This window comes from Schistocerca americana, chromosome 10, assembly GCF_021461395.2.
Source record: "Schistocerca americana isolate TAMUIC-IGC-003095 chromosome 10, iqSchAmer2.1, whole genome shotgun sequence".
Taxonomy (NCBI): Eukaryota; Metazoa; Arthropoda; class Insecta; order Orthoptera; family Acrididae; genus Schistocerca; species Schistocerca americana.
The window spans coordinates 102,374,249-102,390,160 of NC_060128.1; the positions used below are offsets into that span (position 1 = coordinate 102,374,249).

At 44.6% G+C, this 15,912-nt stretch overlaps 1 protein-coding gene and 1 non-coding gene across 2 annotated transcripts in view; both read left to right on the top strand.

Moving 5' to 3' along the window:
• Positions 1-15,912, top strand: part of LOC124552274 (C3 and PZP-like alpha-2-macroglobulin domain-containing protein 8) — an 842,473-nt gene that overhangs the window by 271,654 nt on the left and 554,907 nt on the right. The window lies entirely within an intron of this gene.
• On the top strand, positions 8,387-8,468 carry Trnas-gga. Its single transcript is given in 2 exon segments — positions 8,387-8,424; positions 8,434-8,468. It is a non-coding gene; the product is annotated as a tRNA-Ser (tRNA).

Below are 15,912 nucleotides of genomic sequence, written 5' to 3' on the forward strand. Positions count from 1 at the left end.
GTGGAAACAAATTTACACATGAAGGACTAAGGAAGGAGGACATAAAAAGCAAATTAGTACAGGCAGAGGCGTCATGCTTAGTCAACAGCAGTCTCGTACTACCAAACCTTGGCCTTAATCTGAGGAGTAAATTTGTAAGAGTGTACATTTGTAGCGCAGCATTGTATGTTAGTCAATCGTGGATTGTGGAAAAACTGCACCGGAGGAGAATTTACATCCACATCTACATCCATAGTCCGCAAGCCAACTGACGGTATATGGCGGAGGCTACTTTGAGTACCTCTACCGGTTCTCCATTCTGTTCCAGTTTCGTATTTTTCGTGGGAAGAAAGATTGTCGGTATGCCTCTGTGTGGGCTCTACTCTCTCTGATTTTATCTTCATGGTCTTCTCGCGAGATATACGTAGGAGGGAGCAAGATACCGCTTGACTCCTCGGTGAAGGTATGTTCTCGAAACTTCAACAAAAGCCCGTACCGAGCTACTGAGCGTCTCTCCTGCAGAGTCTTCCACTGGAGTTTATCTATCATCTCCGTAACGCTTTCGCGACTACTAAATGATCCTGTAACGAAGCGCGCTACTCTCCGTTGGATCGTCTCTATCTCTTCTAGCAACCCTATCTGGTACGGATCCCACACTGCTGAGCAGTATTCAAGCAGTGGGCGAACAAGCGTACTGTAACCTACTTCCTTTGATTCCGGATTGGATTTCCTTAGGATTCTTCCAATGAATCTCAGTCTGGCATCTGCTTTACCGACGATCAACTTCATATGATCATTCCATTTTAAATCACTCCTAATGCTTACTCCCAGATAATTTATGGAATTAACTTCTTCCAGTTGCTGACCTGCTATATTGTAGCTAAATGATAAAGGATCTTTCTTTCTGTGTATTCGCAGCACATTACACTTGTCTACATTGAGATTCAACTGCCATTGTCTGCACCATACGTCAATTCGTTGCAGATCCTCCTGCATTTGAGTGCAGTTTTCCATTGTTACAACCTCTCAATATGCTACAGCATCATCCGCAAAAAGCCTCAGCGAACTTCCAATGTTATCCACAAGGTCATTTATATATATTGTGAATAGCAACGGTCCTACGACACTCCTCTGCGGCACACCTGAAATCACTCTTACTTCGGAAGACTTCTCTCCATTGAGAATGACATGCTGCGTTCTGTTATTTAGGAACTCTTCAATCCAATCACACAATTGCTCTTACTTCGTTCATTAAACGACTGTGGGGAACTGTATCGAATGCCTTGCGGAAGTCAAGAAACACAGCATCTACCTGGGAACCCGTTTCTGTTGCCCTCTGAGTCTCGTGGATGAATAGCGCGAGCTGAGTTTCACACGCTCGTCTTTTTCGAAACCCATGCTGATTCCTACAGAGTAGATTTCTAGTTTCCAGAATCGATACGTTTGAGATGCGGTGCATTGTATTTCAATAGTAACAGCTTGTATAACCTAACGCAGATGTTACCTAACTGTATATGTGTGGTTATGTTGTTCACTTAGTGGGATGAAACAGTTTAATTTCGTTCTGGTAATTCAAATTCAGCTGTGCTTCTTCAGAGCTCAAATGCTCTAATCTTGCTGCATTATCAGAAGCGTTCAGTTTTAAGTTCTACATCGTGGTTATAAATAGCAGGGGGTTCGCATTTGTGTCATTACGGCGTTCTGCGTGGTGGATGAACGGGTTCTTAATGTTTTGTACTTATGAAATGAAATTACTTGATCTAATGGTTTTGATATATCCGCCGTCCGCGGATAGGAAAATCTCAGAGTGTGAGTTATAGCGTTTTTATTTCAACTAAAGTCTTTCTTCAAAATTTACAAAATAATATTCGTGAGGTAGGTCTGATCCTCCAAGCCTACCAATAACTGAATCAGAGATTCTTCCAAACATAAACTGTCTGTGGTAACCATACAACTTCACCAAACCAAGCCCCGGGCGTCTCGTGAAGAGCGGCGTGGAGTCCACGTCGCCGTCACCTGAGTCCGAGGGCGAGGCCCTGCGGGGATGGCTCGGGTAAGCTGGCGGCGGTGGACGATGACGCGGCGGCTACGATGACACCAGTGGGCTCGCTCGGCGTGAACTGCTCCTGCGCCAGCCTAAATACTGCTTGGCGCATGGATATGGCTGGCTCTATTTGCAATCACGTGTCGAGCTGAAGGAAAGAGGTCCGCGGCCTTAGCGACCTCTTGCGGCGCCGTGGACGCCTCCTGGTGGTCTCTGGGAAGCGTCTGTGTTTCCGGGACGACAAGCCAGGCTGACCCCTACTAGCTCCGGGATCCGCTGTACCGGTCTGCTTCGCGGGAAGCAAGAGTTGCAGGCGCTTAGTCTTGACACAGTAGGTTTGGTTGGTTGTTTTGGGGAAGGAGACCAGACATCGAGGTCATCGGTCTCATCGGATTAGGGAAGGACGGGGAAGGAAGTCGGCCGTGCCCTTTAAAAGGAACCATCCCGGCATTTGCCTGGAGCGATTTAGGTAAATCACGGAAAACCGAAATCAGGATGGCCGGACGCGCACAGTAGGTTTGTTGCGGGCGCAAAGAGCCTCATACAGGCTCTATTTAACATGTCGTCCTTCACACATCCTCACAATTTCTGTATAACTGAATATTTATACTTGAAAACTGTGATACAGAAAATTACAAGAAAAACGCTGGAATCATGTTATTGTTGTTGTTGTTGTTGTTGTGTTCAGTCCTGAGACTCGTTTGATGCAGCTCTCCATGCTACTCTATCCCGTGCAAGCTTCTTCATCTCCCAGTAGTTACTGCAACCTACAGCCTTCTGAATCTGCTTAGTGTATTCATCTCTTGGTCTCCCTCTACGATTTCTACCCTCCACGCTGCCCTCCAATACTAAATTTGTGGTCCCTTGATGCCTCACAACATGTACTACCAACCGGTCCATTCTTCTTGCCAAGTTGTGCCACAAACTCCTCTTCTCCCCAATTCTATTCAATACCTCCTCGTTGGTCATGGGATCTACCCATCTAATCTTCAGCATTCTTCTGTAGCATCACATTTCGAAAGCTTCTATTCTCTTCTTGTCTAAGCTATTTATCGTCTATGTTTCACTTCCATACATGGCTAAACTCCATACAAATACTTTCAGAAACGACTTCCTGACACTTAAATCTATACTCGATGTTAACAAATTTCTCTTCGTCAGAAACGCTTTCCTTTCCATTGCGAGTTTACATTTTATATCCTCTCTCTTTCGACCATCATCAGTTATTTTGCTCCACAAATAGCAAAACTCCTTTACTACTTTGTGTCTCATTTCCTAATCTAATTCCCTAAGCATCACCCGACTTAATTCGACTACATTCCATTATCCTCGTTTTGCTTTTGTTGATGTTAATCTTATATCATCCTTTCTTCTAACATGAGGCGTAAGGTCAGTATTGCGTCACGTGTTCCAACATTTCTGCGGAATCCAAACTGATCTTCCTCGAGGTCGGCTTCTACCAGTTTTTCCATTAGTCTGTAAAGAACTAGCGTTAGTATTTTGCAGCTGTGACTTATTAAACTGATAGTTCGGTAATTTTCACATCTGTCAACACCTGCTTTCTTTGGGATTGGAATTATTATATTCTTCTTGAAATCTGAGGGCATTTCGCCCGTCTCATACATCTTGCTCACCAGATGGTAGAGTTTTGTCATGACTGGCTCTCCCAAGGCCGTCAGTAGTTCTAATGGAATGTTGTCTGTTTCCAGGGCCTTGTTCGACTCAAGTCTTTCAGTGCTCTGTCAAACTCTTCACGCAGTATCGTATCTCCCTTTTCACCTTCATCTACATCCTCTTCCATTTCCATAATATTGTCCTCAAGTACATCGCCCTTGTATAGACCCTCTATATACTCCTTCCACCTTTGTGCTTTCTCTTCTTTGCTTAGAACTGGGTTTCCATCTGAGCTCTTGATATTCATACACTCCTGGAAATTGAAATAAGAACACCGTGAATTCATTGTCCCAGGAAGGGGAAACTTTATTGACACATTCCTGGGGTCAGATACATCACATGATCACACTGACAGAACCACAGGCACATAGACACAGGCAACAGAGCATGCACAATGTCGGCACTAGTACAGTGTATATCCACCTTTCGCAGCAATGCAGGCTGCTATTCTCCCATAGAGACGATCGTAGAGATGCTGGATGTAGTCCTGTGGAACGGCTTGCCATGCCATTTCCACCTGGCGCCTCAGTTGGACCAGCGTTCGTGCTGGACGTGCAGACCGCGTGAGACGACGCTTCATCCAGTCCCAAACATGCTCAATGGGGGACAGATCCGGAGATCTTGCTGGCCAGGGTAGTTGACTTACACCTTCTAGAGCACGTTGGGTGGCACGGGATACATGCGGACGTGCATTGTCCTGTTGGAACAGCAAGTTCCCTTGCCGGTCTAGGAATGGTAGAACGATGGGTTCGATGACGGTTTGGATGTACCATGCACTATTCAGTGTCCTCTCGACGACCACCAGTGGTGTACGGCCCGTGTAGTAGATCGCTCCTCACACCATGATGCCGGGTGTTGGCCCTGTGTGCCTCGGTCGTATGCAGTCCTGATTGTGGCGCTCACCTGCACGGCGCCAAACACGCATACGACCATCATTGGCACCAAGGCAGAAGCGACTCTCATCGCTGAAGACGACACGTCTCCATTCGTCCCTCCATTCACGCCTGTCGCGACACCACTGGAGGCGGGCTGCACGATGTTGGGGCGTGAGCGGAAGACGGCCTAACGGTGTGCGGGACCGTAGCCCAGCTTCATGGAGACGGTTGCGAATGGTCCTCGCCGATACCCCAGGAGCAACAGTGTCCCTAATTTGCTGGGACCACTGGCGACAACTTCGATGTACTGTGGAGACCTCACGCCCCACGTGTTGAGCAATTCGGCGGTACGTCCACCCGGCCTCCCGCATGCCCACTATACGCCCTCGCTCAAAGTCCGTCAACTGCACATACGGTTCACGTCCACGCTGTCGCGGCATGCTACCAGTGTTAAAGACTGCGATGGAGCTCCGTATGCCACGGCAAACTGGCTGACACTGACGGCGGCGGTGCACAAATGCTGCGCAGCTAGCGCCATTCGACGGCCAACACCGCGGTTCCTGGTGTGTCCGCTGTGCCGTGCATGTGATCATTGCTTGTACAGCCCTCTCGCAGTGTCCGGAGCAAGTATGGTGGGTCTGACACACCGGTGTCAATGTGTTCTTTTTTCCATTTCCAGGAGTGTACATGTGGCTCTCTTTTCTCCAAAGGTCTCTTTAATTTTCCCGTAGGTAGTATCTATCTTACCCCTCGTGAGATAAGCCTCTACATCCTTACATTTGTCCTCTGGCCATCCCTGCTTAGCCGTTTTTCACTTCCTGTCGATCTCATTTTTCAGACGGTTGTATTCCTTTTAGCCTGCTTCATTTACTGCATTTTTATATTTTCTCCTTCCATCATTTAAATTCAATATTTCTTCAGTTATGCAAGGGTTTCTACTAGCCCTCGTCTATTTACCTACTTGAACCTCTGCTGCCTTCACTACTTCACCCCTCAGAGCTACCCATTCTTCTTCCACTGTATTTCTTTCCCCCATCCTGTCAATTGTTCCCTTATGCTCTCCCTGAAACTCTGTACAACCTCTAGTTTATTCAGTTTATCCAGGTCCCACCTCCTTAAATTCCCACCTTTTTGCAGTTTCTTCAGTTTTAATCTACAGTTCATAACCAATAGATTGTGGTCAGAGTCCACACCTGCCCCTGGAAATGTCTTACAATTTAAAACCTGGTTCCTAAATCTCTGTCTTACCATTATATAATCTATCTGATACCTACTAGTATCTCCAGAATTCTTCCATGTATATCACCTTCTTTCATGATTCTTGAACCAAGTGTTAGCTATGATTAAGTTATGCTCTGTGCAAAATTCTACCAGACGGCTTCCTCTTTCATTTCTTACCCCCAATCCATATTCACCTACTATGTTTCCTTCTCTCCCATTTCCTACTCTCGAATTACAGTCACCCATGATTATTAAAGTTTCGTCTCCCTTCACCACCTGAATAATTTCTTTTATCTCATCATACATTTCATCAATTTCTTCATCATCTGAGAGCATTTTGGCATATAAACTTGTACTACTGTAGTAGGCGTGGGCTTCGTGTCTATCTTGGCCACAATAATGCGTTCACTATGCTGTTTGTAGTAGCTGACACGCACTCCTATTTTTTTTTATTCATTATTAAACTTACTCCAGCATTACCCCTATTTCCTTTTGTATTTATAAACCTGTGTTCACTTGACCAAAAGTTTTGTTACTCCTGCCACCGAACTTCACTAATTCCCACTATATCTGTCCATTTCCCTTTTTAAATTTTCTAACCTACCTGCCCGATTAAGGGATCTGACATTCCACGCTCCGATCCGTAGAACGCCAATTCTCTTTCTCCTGATAACGACGTCCTCTTGATTTGTCCCCGCCCAGAGATCCGAATGGGGGACTATTTTACCTCCGGAATATTTTACCAAAGAGGACACCATCATCATTTAACCATACAGTAAAGCTGCATGCCCTCGGGAAAAATTACGGCTGTAGTTTCCCCTTGCTTTCAGCCGTTCGCAGTACCAGCACAGCAAGACCGTTTTGGTTAGTGTTACAAGGCCAGATCAGTCAATCATCCAGACTGTTGCCCCTGCAACTACTGAAAAGGCTGCTGCCCCTCTTCAGGAACCACACGTTTGTCTGGCCTCTCAACAGATACCCCTCCGTTGTGGTTGCACCTACTGTACGGCCATCTGTATCACTGAGACACGCAAGCCTCCCCACCAACGACAGGGTCCATGGATCATGGAGGGAAGGCTGGAAAAATACCCAAAACGTAATTCCATGTATTCTTAAAATCATTTTTGGCAAACCCTGACAATTTTTAGTCAAAGTCACAGTCCAAAACTCGCCCACAATCGAACGTAATTGTGTCAATTATAAATTTGTCAATATCTCCATCAACAATAATGTATTATTCCAACTGCATTCAGTGTGTCCACGAAAGCTCAGACTGTATTAGTCCCAATCCACTGTAGTTATCTCCCTCTTAATACGAAAATTTACAGGGAATAAGGTTTCTCCACTTTTCAGGGAGTGCAACGCTCTGTTGTAATAGTTACCGCCGGTTGCACGTTTCCCCTCATTTTCAACAGGATTCATACTTTATTTAAAGACAGAATCGAATATAAAGTTAAATGTATTGGGAAAAGATTCCGCACGAAAGGGGACAGCACAGGTGTTACAGTAGGAAGTTGAAAATTTGGTAGTCTAATATAATAAGGAAAACGTAGGTTCTCTGCAAAATTGGGGAAGAAAGTAATATTTGAAAACATTGACAAAAGGATGGGAGAGGAAGTCAGGATGTGTGTTAACACATCAGGGAATAATTTCGTCTGAATGATGAGTCTTCCTAAGACTTGCGAGATCACTGATTCTAGCTTTGTCACATGTTTTACGTATACGTGGTGGTCCATTGATCGTGACCGGGCCTAATATCTCGCTAAATAAACCTCAAACTAAATAACTACAAGGAAAGGAACTTGTCTAGCCTGAAAGGTGAAACCAGATGGCGCTATGGTTGGCCCGCTAGATGGAGCTGCCATAGGTCAAACGGATATCAACTGTTTTTTTAAAATAGGAACCCCCATTTTTATAACATATTCGTGTATTACGTAAAGAAATATGAATGTTTTAGTTGGACCACTTTTTTCGCTTTGTGGTAGATGGCGCTGTAATAGTCACAAACATATGGCTCACAATTTTAGACGAATAGTTGGTAACAAGTAGGTTTTTTTAAATTAAAATACAGAATGTAGGTACGTTTGAACATTGTATTTCGGTTGTTCCAATGTGATACACGTACCATTGTGAACTTATCATTTCTGAGAACGCATGCTGTTACAGCGTGATTACCTGTAAATACCACATTAATGCAATAAATGCTCAAGATTATGTCCGTCAACCTCAATGCATTTGGCAATACTTGTAACGACATTCCTCTCAACAGCGAGTAATTCGCCTTCCGTAATGTTCGCACGTACTTTGACAATGCGCTAACGCATGTTGTCAGGCGTTGTCGGTGGATCACGATAGCAAATATCCTTCAACTTTCCCCACAGAAAGAAATCCGGGGACGTCCGATCCCGTGAACGTGCGGGCCACGGTATGGTGCTTCGACGACCAATCCACCTGTCATGAAATATGCTATTCAATACCGCTTAAATCGCACGCGAGCTATGTGCCGGACATCATCATGTTGGAAGTATATCGCCATTCTGTCATACAGTGAAACATCTTGTAGTAATATCGGTAGAACATTACTTAGGAGCCGGCCTGAGTGGCCGAGCGGTTCTAGGCGCTAGTCTGGAACCGCGTGACCGCTACGGTCGCAGGTTCGAATCCTGCCTCGGGCATGGATGTGCGTGATGTCCTTAGGTCAGTTAGGTTTAAGTAGTTCTAAGTTCTAGGGGACTGATAACCTCAGAAGTTAAGTCCCATAGTGCTCAGAGCCGTTTGAACGAAGCCATTACTTAGGAAATCAGTATACATTGCACCATTTAGATTGCCATCGATAAAATGGGGGCCAATTATCCTTGCTCCCATAATGCCGCACCATACATTAACCCCCCAAGGTCGCTGGTGTTCCACTTGTAGCAGCCATTGTGGATTTTCCGTTGCTCAATAGTGCATATTATGCCGTTTTGCGTTACAGCTGTTGGTGAATGACTCTTCGCCGCTAAATAGAACGAGTGCAAAAAAACTGCCATCGTCCCGTAATTTCTCTTGTGCCCAGTGGCAGAACCGTACACGACGTTCAAAGTCGTCGCTATGCAATTCCTGGTGCATAGAAATATGGTACGGGTGTAATCGATGTTGATGTAGCATTCGCAACACCGACGTTTTTGAGATTCCCGATTCTCGCGTAATTTGTCTGCTACTGATGTGCGGATTAGCAGCGACAGCAGGTAATACATCCACTTGGGCATCATCATTTGTTGCAGGTTGTGGTTGACGTTTCACATGTGGCTGAACACTTTCTGTTTCCATACATAACGTAAATATCCGGCGAACGGTCCGGATACTTGGATGATGTCGTCCAGGATACCGAGCAGCATACATCGCACACGTCCGTTGGGCATTTTGTTCACAATAGCCATACATCAATACGATATCGACCTTTTCCGCAATTGGTAAACGGTCCATTTTAACAAGGGTGATGTATCACGCAGCAAATACCGTCCGCACTGGTAGAATGTTACGTGATACCACGCACTTATACGTTTGTGACTATTACAGCGCTGTCTATCACAAAGCGAAGAAAGTAGTCCAACTAAAACATGTAATAAAAAATGGGGGTTCCTATTTTAAAAAACGGAGTTGATACCCGTTTGATATATGGCAGCGCCATCTAGGGCGCCAACCATAGCGCCAATTGGGTTCCCCCTTCAAGCTAGACAAGTTTTGTTCTTTGTAGTTTTTTCGTTTGACGCTTATTTCGTGAGATATATGGCCCGGTCAGGATCAATGGTCAACCCTGTATATACGATCTCAATGAGTTGTTGTATCGGTAGGTTCAATACTGCCGAATATGAAACTTCCTGGAAGATTACAACTGTGAGCTGGACTGACTTGTGAGACTCCATCTTGGGTCCTTTGCCTTTCATAGGCAAGTGCTAATCTGCCAGGAACCGTCATATCAATGCACACTCTGTCGTAGAGTGAAAATTCATTCTGGGGAGTTCTGAACATTGTTATGTAGCCTTAAATTGGAATACCTACATCTGCATCTACATGATTACTCTGCAATTCACATTTAAGTGCTTGGCAGAGGGTTCATCGAACCACAATCATACTATCTCTCTACCATTCCACTCCCGAACAGCGCGCGGGAAAAACGAACACCTAAACCTTTCTGTTCGAGCTCTGATTTCTCTTATTTTATTTTGACAATCATTCCTACCTATGTAGGTTGGGCTCAACAAAATATTTTCGCATTCGGAAGAGAAAGTTGGTGACTGAAATTTCGTAAATAGATCTCGCCGCGACGAAAAACGTCTTTGCTTTAATGACTTCCATCCCAACTCGCGTATCATATCTGCCACACTCTCTCCTCTATTACGTGATAATACAAAACGAGCTGCACTTTTTTGCACCCTTTCGATGTCCTCCGTCAATCGCGCCTGGTAAGGAACCCACACCGCGCAGCAATATTCTAACAGAGGGCGAACGAGTGTAGTGTAAGCTGTCTCTTTAGTGGTCTTGTTGCATCTTCCAAGTGTCCTGCCAATGAAACGCAACCTTTGGCTCGCCTTCCCCACAATATTATCTATGTGGTCATTCCAACTGAAGTTGTTCGTAATTTTAACACCCAGGTACTTAGGTGAATTGACAGCCTTGAGAATTGTACTATTTATCGAGTAATCGAATTCCAACGGATTTCTTTTGGAACTCATGTGGATCACCTCATACTTATCGTTATTTAGCGTCAACTGCCACCTGCCACACCATACAGCAATCTTTTCTAAATCGCTTTGCAACTGATACTGGTCTTCGGATGACCTTACTAGACGGTAAATTACAGCATCATCTGCGAACAACCTAAGAGAACTGCTCAGATTGTCACCCAGGTCATTTATATAGATCAGGAACAGCAGAGGTCCCAGGACGCTTCCCTGGGGAACACCTGATATCACTTCAGTTTTACTCGATGATTTGCCGTCTATTACTACGAACTGCGACCTTCCCGACAGGAAATCACGAATCCAGTCGCACAACTGAGATGATACCCCATAGGCCCGCAGCTTGATTAGAAGTCGCTTGTGAGGAACGGTGTCAAAAGCTTTCCGGAAATCTAGAAATACAAAATCGACTTGAGATCCCCTGTCGATAGCGGCCATTACTTCGTGAGAATAAAGAGCTAGCTGCGTTGCACAAGAACGATGTTTTCTGAAACCATGCTGATTACGTATCAATAGATCGTTCCCTTCGAAGTGATTCATAATGTTTGAATACAGTATATGCTCCAAAACCCTACTGCAAACTGACGTCAATGATATAGGTTTGTAGTTTGATGGATTACTCCTACTACCCTTCTTAAACGCTGGTGCGACCTGCGCAATTTTCCAATCTGTAGGTACAGATCTATCGGTGAGCGAGCGGTTGTATATGATTGCTAAGTAGAGAGCTATTGTATCAGCGTAATCTGAAAGGAACCTAATCGGTATACAATCTGGACCTGAAGACTTGCCTGTATCAAGCGATTTGAGTTGCTTCGCAAACCCTAAGGTATCTACTTCGAAGAAACTCATGCTAGCAGCTGTTCGTGTTTCAAATTCTGGAATATTCCATTCGTCTTCCCTGGTGATGGAATTTCGGAAAACTGCGTTCAATAACTCCGCTTTAGCGGCTCATTCGTCGGTAACAGTACCATCGGCACTGCGCAGCGAAGGTATTGACTGCGTCTTGCCGATTGTGTACTTTACATACGACAAGAATTTCTTCGGATTTCCTACCAAATTTCGAGACAATGTTTCGTTGTGGAACCTATTAAAGGCATCTCGCATTGAAGTCCGTGCCAAATTTCGCGCGTCTGTAAATTTTAGCCAATCTTCGGGATTTCGCGTCATATTACACAGTGGCCAGCGAGACTTTCTTTCTATTTCAGCAGCAGTGCCCAGAGTGCTTTCGGCAATCTGATGGAATTTGTTTCGTGATGTTGGCGATTTCCGAAAGTGGCGACCATGCCAGGATCGCCGCCGCGTTTCGCAGCCGAGTCCCCAGCAGACGAGTGGGCGGTCAAGAAGTGGTCACGGCCGGCCCATTCGTCTCCACGAACAGCGCCGGAAGTGGTCACTTATCTGCCAGCAGACGGTAAAGAACCACTTCCGGGGGAACCCTGCGCCCCCGCACACATCGCTCAGGGCAGTGGCAGCGGCCGGGCGTGGGTGTGAGAGTGTGGGGGAGGGGGTGACGTCGCCAGGTGATGGAGAGTCACCAGGATGGTGGGCCGCTCGGGGACCGTACGTCTCCCACAAGGAAGGCGGCGAGAGAGGGCCGACGTCTCGTACGTCATAAGAGTTACGGCAGGGTGCCACGAAAATGAATGGCCGGGCTACGTACTAACTTCGTCACCTAGATCCCCCCTTAAAACTTGACTGCAGTGAAGTAAGTTAGTGGTTTGTCAGCAACTTAGAAGTAGGAGTAATCCGCTGAATTACAGGCCTATATCACAAACGTCGATTTGCAGTAGGGGTTTGGAACATATACTGTATTCGAACATTACGAAATACCTCGAAGAAAACGATTTATTGACACATAGCACGGATTCAGAAATATCGTTCTTGTGAAACACAGCTAGCTCTTTGTACTTATGATGTAATGAGTGCTATCGACAGGGGATGTCAAATTGGTTCTATATTTTTAGATTTCCAGAAGGCTTTTGGCACCGTTCCTCACAAGCGTCTTCTAACCAAACTGCGTGCCTACGGAGTATCGCCTCAGTTGTGCGACTGGATTCGTGATTTCCTGTCAGAAATGTCAGTTCGTAGTAATACACGGAAAGTCACAGAGTTAAACAGAAGTAATACCCGGCGTTCCCCAAGGAAGAGTTACCGGCCCTCTACTGTTCAAAAATATGGCTCTGAGCACTATGGGACTTAACTACTGAGGTCATCAGTCCCCTAGAACTTAGAACTAATTAAAGCTAACTAACCTGAGGACATCACACATATCCATGCCCGAGGCAGGATTCGAACCTGCGACCGTAGCGGTCGCGCGGTTCCAAACTGTAGCGCCTAGAACCGCTTGGCCACCCCGGCCGGCAAATAATGATAAGTGTGAATTTATTCAGATGAGTAGTAAAAGAAATCAGCTAAATTTAGATTACGCGATAAGTCACACAAATCTGAAGGCTGTAAATTCAACTAGATACTTACGGACTACAGTGACAAATAACCTAGATTGGAACGATCACATAGATAATATTGTGGGTAGAGCAAACCAAAGACTGCGATTCATTGGCAGAACACTTAGATTAGGTCTACTAAAGAGACTGCTTACACCACGCTTGTCCGCCCTATTCTGGAGTATTGCTGTGCGGTGTGGGATCCGCACCAGGTGGGACTGACGGATGACATCGAAAAAGTACAAAGAAGGGCAGCTCGTTTTGTATCACCGCGAAATAGTGGAGATAGTGTCACATACAAAGGCGTTTTTCGTTGCGACGGGATCTTTTCATGAAATTTCAATCACCAGTTTTCTCCTCCGGTTGCGAGAACATTCTGTTGGTAGGCACCTACATAGGGAGAAATGGTCATCACGATAAAGTAAGAGAAATCAAGACTCGCACAGAAAAATTTAAGTGCTCGTTTTTCCCGCGTGCTGTTCGAGAGTGGAACGGTATAGAGACAGCATGAAGATGGTTCATTGAACCCTCTGCCAGGCATTTTATTGTGAATAGCAGAGTAATGACGTAGATGTAGATAAGAAGCTATATTCTTGAACACACAGAACAAGAAATGCTGTACATCAGTGGTCATCAAACTATTTTGCTAAGGACCCAATACCGTTACTGTGGGACAGCGCCTTGGGACGCAAATACACCGATATTATGATCAACTGGTAACCTACATTAATACGTATGAGACCTCAATGTACTAGCTATTCTCAAGTCGCGATAAATTACCTGGCGACTCTCAACTACGGATCGTTAAAACTCGCCACCATTTGCGACACTTTCTATTTCAGGGGTGCCGTAATCCTCTGCAACCACGAACTTGAGACTGTAATTTCCTGGCGAAATGTGTTGTCTTTCATGTCTGAGCGGATGAGTAATTCATTAACAACACTAACTGTGCTTATATTTAAAGGCTTTATGCAGTATGGGACGGGATCACAATTTAATGTTCAGTAAATGTCTTGAGTGTCACTTTTCTTTTGCCCATTGCGTTATGTTACAACAGCCTTAATTTCATATTCTTTTCTACAAAGACCACATAAGCGACTCGTAGTGAAATTGCGTGCTTATGGAATATCGTCTCAGCTATGCGACTGGATTTGCGATTCCCTGTCAGAGAGGTTACAGTTCGTAGTAACTGACGGAAAGTCATCGAGTAAAACAGAAGTGATTTCAGGCGTTCCCCAAGGTAGTTTATAGGCCCTTTGCTGTTCCTTATCTATACTAACGATTTGGGAGACAATCTGAGCAGCCGTCTTCGGTTGTTTGCAGATGACGCTGTCGTTTATCGACCAATAGGTTCATCAGAAGATCAAAACAAACTGTAAAACGATTTAGAAAAAATATCTGAATGGTGCGAAAAGTGACAGTTGACCCTAAATAACGAAAAGTGTGAGGTCATCCAGATGAGTGCTAAAAGGAACTCGTTAAACTTCGGTTACATGATAAATCAGTCTAATCTAAAAGCCGAAAATTCAACTAAATACCTAGATATTACAGTTACGAACAACTTAAATTGGAAAGAACACATAGGAAATGTTGTGGGGAAGGGTAACCAAAGGCTGCGTTTTATTGGCAGGACACTTAAAAATTGTAACAGACCTACTAAGGAGACTGCCTACACTACGCTTGTCCGTCCTCTTTTAGAATACTGCTGCGCGGTGTAGGATTCTTACTAGATAGGACTGGCGGAGTACATCGAAAAAGTTCAAAGAAAGGCAGCACGTTTCGTATTCTCGCGAAATATGGGAGAGAGTGTCACAGAAATGATACAGGATTTGGGCTGGACATCATTAAAAGAAAGGCGTTTTTCGTTGTGACGGAATCTTCTCACGAAATTCCAATCACCATCTGTCTCCTCCTCCAAATGCGAAAATATTTTGTTGGCATCGACCTACATAGGGAGGAACGATCACCAAGATAAAATACGGGAAATCAGAGCTCGTACAGAAAGATAGAGGTGTTCGTTCTTTTCGCACGCTATGCGAGATTGGAATAATAGGGAATTGTGAAGGTGGTTCTATGAACCCTCTGTCAGGCACTTAAATGTGATTTGCAGAGTACCCATGTAGATGTAGATGTAGATGTGCATATCAGTTACGAGGAAGAGCGCCGGCCACGTGAGAAATCGGTACATTTGGAACTCTGGTATCATTTTCTGAATATTTTCTGGTAGATGTTAGGAAGGGGGCATTTCTGGGTTTATTTTCTAAAAAATCTGTAAAATGGGGATGCATACCGTGATTCAAGAATTGTTCCGTCTGTGCTATTGTTGTCGGTAGCAAGCGGATGCGATGCGAGTGAGTTGCAACGTAACAATCGATATGCACAGGACCAACTTCGAGATATATCGCACGCAGAGGGGCACTCCCATAAACTCCGTAATATTTTATTTAAAAAACAACACACAGTCATGAATTTCTTTGAACAGCATTAATTTTAATTAATACTGTTGGACCAAAGCGTCATTTACAGTTTGTTTTACATTTTTTCTACTATTGTAAATATGAACGTCCAAGCTCTGTTCCAAATATTCGGTAGTAAGATTGCGTCTTAGATCACTCAAAACACTTTTATAAGCAGAAAAGGAGCGTTCTACCAGAACTGAGGTAACTGGGCAGTATTTGAATTTGGGTGTTACGTTGGCACTTGTTTCTGGTAAAAGTTCACCCGTCCCATTAATAAAACTATCAATTTGACACAAGGGTTCAAGGCCTGGGTTATTGTTTGAAATGTTTTCAAACTTTAAGTTTTCTTGGGAATACCTCCGGCAATGAGAAGTTCACTAGAATTATTTTATTCATTAACTGAATAGATTCATTCAGCGCCAAACATGGAGTTTCAAGCTTTTTAATACTTGCAGGTATATGGAAAGAATGAGTGCTAATCACAGCAATGTCTTT